Consider the following 5,000-nt stretch of genomic DNA (forward strand, 5'->3'; position numbering starts at 1 on the left):
TTCTACTGTCCAGGTTCATCATTCTCCTGCTAGTAGTCTGAGGGTTCTACTGTCCAGGTTCATCATTCTCCTCTAGTAGTCTGAGCGTTCTACTGTCCAGGTTCATCATTCTCCTCTAGTAGTCTGAGGGTTCTGCTGGCCAGGTACATCATTCTCCTCTAGTAGTCTGAGGGTTCTGCTGGCCAGGTTCATCATTCTCCTGCTAGTAGTCTGAGGGTTCTACTGTCCAGGTTCATCATTCTCCTCTAGTAGTCTGAGGGTTCTGCTGGCCAGGTTCATCATTCTCCTCTAGTAGTCTGAGGGTTCTGCTGTCCAGGTTCATCATTCTCCTCTAGTAGTCTGAGCGTTCTGCTGGCCAGGTTCATCATTCTCCTCTAGTAGTCTGAGCGTTCTGCTGTCCAGGTACATCATTCTCCTCTAGTAGTCTGAGGGTTCTGCTGTCCAGGTACATCATTCTCCTCTAGTAGTCTGAGGGTTCTGCTGTCCAGGTTCATCATTCTCCTCTAGTAGTCTGAGGGTTCTACTGTCCAGGTTCATCATTCTCCTCTAGTAGTCTGAGGGTTCTGCTGTCCAGGTTCATCATTCTCCTCTAGTAGTCTGAGCGTTCTACTGTCCAGGTTCATCATTCTCCTCTAGTAGTCTGAGGGTTCTACTGTCCAGGTTCATCATTCTCCTCTAGTAGTCTGAGGGTTCTGCTGGCCAGGTTCATCATTCTCCTCTAGTAGTCTGAGGGTTCTGCTGTCCAGGTACATCATTCTCCTGCTAGTAGTCTGAGGGTTCTACTGTCCAGGTTCATCATTCTCCTCTAGTAGTCTGAGGGTTCTGCTGGCCAGGTTCATCATTCTCCTCTAGTAGTCTGAGGGTTCTGCTGTCCAGGTACATCATTCTCCTCTAGTAGTCTGAGGGTTCTGCTGGCCAGGTACATCATTCTCCTGCTGGTAGCGTTACACAGTACATCAGGACTGACAACAATAAATAACACATTATTGATCTGTAGTCACATTATACATGGCTTTTCTCCTCCCTCCTCCCAAAGACAAATTATTCTCGTGTAGTGTGTGTGTGTTCATGCTTACTCTAACGTGTGTGTGTGTAGTGTGTGTGTGTGTGTTCATGCTTACTCTAACGTGTGTGTTGTGCACTGTGTAGTTTAACGCAGACAATATTAAACGTATCAATCAAAAGATAACAATTAGTAATAATATATAATAATATCCCAACGTGAGACCCGTTCCAGCTGCTCCAGTTACCTTCCCTCTCACAGTCCATCAGCTGCTCCAGTTACCTTCCCTCTCACAGTCCATCAGCTGCTCCAGTTACCTTCCCTCTCACAGTCCATCAGCTGCTCCAGTTACCTTCCCTCTCACAGTCCATCAGCTGCTCCAGTTACCTTCCCACTCACAGTCCATCAGCTGCTCCAGTTACCTTCCCTCTCACAGTCCATCAGCTGCTCCAGTTACCTTCCCACTCACAGTCCATCAGCTGCTCCAGTTACCTTCCCACTCACAGTCCATCAGCTGCTCCAGTTACCTTCCCTCTCACAGTCCATCAGCTGCTCCAGTTACCTTCCCACTCACAGTCCATCAGCTGCTCCACGGGTGGTTTGAGATCATGTATTATCTTGGTTACTCCACAGAACATCAGCATTATTGCACCCTATATTCCCTATGCAGTGCACTACTTTTAATAACAAGAGCCCCTATGTCAAAAGTAGTGCGCTACATAGGGAATTTGGTGTCATTTGGGACTCAGACATTGTGTTTGTGAGTTAATGACTAAACAGCTGCTGAGAAAACAGCTTCAGTGAAAATGTGTTAATTACAGCCTTCAAAAACATTGGTCTTAGCAGGTAGCATATGGGGAAGTATTGTGTGTGTGTGTGTGTGTGTGTGTGTGTGTGTGTGTGTGTGTGTGTGTGTGTGTGTGTGTGTGTGTGTGTGTGTGTGTGTGTGTGTGTGTGTGTGTGTGTGTGTTTGATTGTGTGTGTGTGTGTGTGTGTGTGTGTGTGTGTGTGTGTGTGTGTGTGTGTGTGTGTGTGTCACATCTGTCTGTTGTGTAATGTAATAAATACATCTCATTGAGTCGTAACATTGTTCAAATCAAGACACATTTCTTCACGTTTGTGTCAATGAGCGGATCTGAAAATGTATTTTTATAGACGATGATGATTCGCACACACACACACACACACACACACACACACACACACACACACACACACACACACACACACACACACACACACACACACACACACACACACACACACACACACACACACACACACACACACACACACACACACACACACACACACACACACACACACACACACACACACACACACACACACACACACACACACACACACACACACACACACACACACACAAAACCCTATAGTTATTTAAACCCCTATAGTTATTTAAAACCCTATAGTTATTTAAAACACTATAGTTATTTAAAAGCCTGTAGTTATTTAAACCCCTATAGTTATTTAAACCCCTATAGTTATTTAACCCCTATAGTTATTTAACCCCTATAGTTATTTAAAACCCTATAGTTATTTAAAACCCTATAGTTATTTAAACCCCTATAGTTATTTAACCCCTATAGTTATTTAACCCCTATAGTTATTTAAAACCCTATAGTTATTTAAAAGCCTATAGTTATTGAAAACCCTATAGTTATTTAAACCCCTATAGTTATTTAAACCCCTATAGTTATTTAACCCCTATAGTTATTTAAACCCCTATAGTTATTTAAAAGCCTATAGTTATTTAAACCCCTATAGTTATTTAAACCCCTATAGTTATTTAAACCCCTATAGTTATTTAAACCCCTATAGTTATTTAAACCCTATAGTTATTTAAACCCCTATAGTTATTTAAACCCCTATAGTTATTTAACCCCTATAGTTATTTAAAACCCTATAGTTATTTAAAAGCCTATAGTTATTTAAACCCCTATAGTTATTTAACCCCTATAGTTATTTAACCCCTATAGTTATTTAAAACCCTATAGTTATTTAAAAGCCTATAGTTATTTAAAAGCCTATAGTTATTTAAACCCCTATAGTTATTTAACCCCTATAGTTATTTAAAACCCTATAGTTATTTAAAAGCCTATAGTTATTTAAACCCCTATAGTTATTTAACCCCTATAGTTATTTAACCCCTATAGTTATTTAAAACCCTATAGTTATTTAAAAGCCTATAGTTATTTAAAAGCCTATAGTTATTTAAACCCCTATAGTTATTTAAAACCCTATAGTTATTTAAACCCCTATAGTTATTTAAAACACTATAGTTATTTAAACCCCTATAGTTATTTAAAAGCCTATAGTTATTTAAACCCCTATAGTTATTTAAACCCCTATAGTTATTTAAAACCCTATAGTTATTTAAACCCCTATAGTTATTTAAAACACTATAGTTATTTAAACCCCTATAGTTATTTAAAAGCCTATAGTTATTTAAACCCCTATAGTTATTTAAACCCCTATAGTTATTTAAAACCCTATAGTTATTTAAACCCCTATAGTTATTTAAAACACTATAGTTATTTAAAACCCTATAGTTATTTAAACCCCTATAGTTATTTAAAACACTATAGTTATTTAAAAGCCTATAGTTATTTAAACCCCTATAGTTATTTAAACCCCTATAGTTATTTAAAACCCTATAGTTATTTAAACCCCTATAGTTATTTAAAACACTATAGTTATTTAAAAGCCTATAGTTATTTAAAACCCTATAGTTATTTAAACCCCTATAGTTATTTAAAACACTATAGTTATTTAAAAGCCTGTAGTTATTTAAACCCCTATAGTTATTTAAACCCCTATAGTTATTTAAACCCCTATAGTTATTTAAAAGCCTATAGTTATTTAAAAGCCTATAGTTATTTAAACCCCTATAGTTATTTAAAACCCTATAGTTATTTAAAAGCCTATAGTTATTTAAACCCCTATAGTTATTTAAACCCCTATAGTTATTTAAAAGCCTATAGTTATTTAAAAGCCTATAGTTATTTAAAAGACTATAGTTATTTAAAAGCCTATTGTTTTGAATGTGTTGTAGATGCCAGATGAGGTGACTGACTGACACATCCTGACTACGAGGACACGTGTTAATTACCAGCACCCACACCAATGAAAAATAAACACAGTCTGAGATCTTGAAGGAATTCTTGAACTGCTCTCTGTGATTTCAGTATTAGACAGTAATCTGAGAAGATTAGATTCATCTCAACAACTAGGTGACACCAGATGTTATCTGTTGTTGGGGAGACCAGTTGACTGGACAGGGTTGGTGTCAGATGTCTGTTGTTGGGGAGACCAGTTGACTGGACAGGATTGGTGTCAGATGTCTGTTGTTGGGGAGACCAGTTGACTGGACAGGATTGGTGTCAGATGTCTGTTGTTGGGGAGACCAGTTGACTGGACAGGATTGGTGTCAGATGTCTGTTGTTGGGGAGACCAGTTGACTGGACAGGGTTGGTGTCAGATGTCTGTTGTTGGGGAGAGTAGTTGGCTGGACAGGGTTGGTGTCAGATGTCTGTTGTTGGGGAGACCAGTTGGCTGGACAGGATTGGTGTCAGATATCTGTTGTTGGGGAGACCAGTTGACTGGACAGGATTGGTGTCAGATGTCTGTTGTTGGGGAGACCAGTTGACTGGACAGGATTGGTGTCAGATGTCTGTTGTTGGGGAGACCAGTTGACTGGACAGGGTTGGTGTCAGATGTCTGTTGTTGGGGAGACCAGTTGACTGGACAGGATTGGTGTCAGATGTCTGTTGTTGGGGAGACCAGTTGACTGGACAGGATTGGTGTCAGATGTCTGTTGTTGGGGAGACCAGTTGACTGGACAGGATTGGTGTCAGATATCTGTTGTTGGGGAGACCAGTTGACTGGACAGGATTGGTGTCAGATATCTGTTGTTGGGGAGACCAGTTGGCTGGACAGGATTGGTGTCAGATATCTGTTGTTGGGGAGACCA

The 5,000-nt window shown here is 39.8% G+C and overlaps 1 protein-coding gene and 1 long non-coding RNA gene across 2 annotated transcripts in view; one reads left to right on the forward strand and one right to left on the reverse strand.

The window, feature by feature from the left end:
- Positions 1–5,000, forward strand: part of LOC127927348 (protocadherin-17-like) — a 104,430-nt gene that overhangs the window by 18,159 nt on the left and 81,271 nt on the right. The window lies entirely within an intron of this gene.
- On the reverse strand, positions 1,103–1,843 carry LOC127927352 (uncharacterized). Its single transcript, XR_008127096.1, has 3 exons — positions 1,566–1,843; positions 1,426–1,530; positions 1,103–1,390 (listed from the first exon to the last, which is right to left on the reverse strand). It is a non-coding gene; the product is annotated as an uncharacterized LOC127927352 (long non-coding RNA).

The sequence above is a fragment of the Oncorhynchus keta genome, unplaced genomic scaffold (assembly GCF_023373465.1).
Source record: "Oncorhynchus keta strain PuntledgeMale-10-30-2019 unplaced genomic scaffold, Oket_V2 Un_scaffold_13281_pilon_pilon, whole genome shotgun sequence".
Taxonomy (NCBI): Eukaryota; Metazoa; Chordata; class Actinopteri; order Salmoniformes; family Salmonidae; genus Oncorhynchus; species Oncorhynchus keta.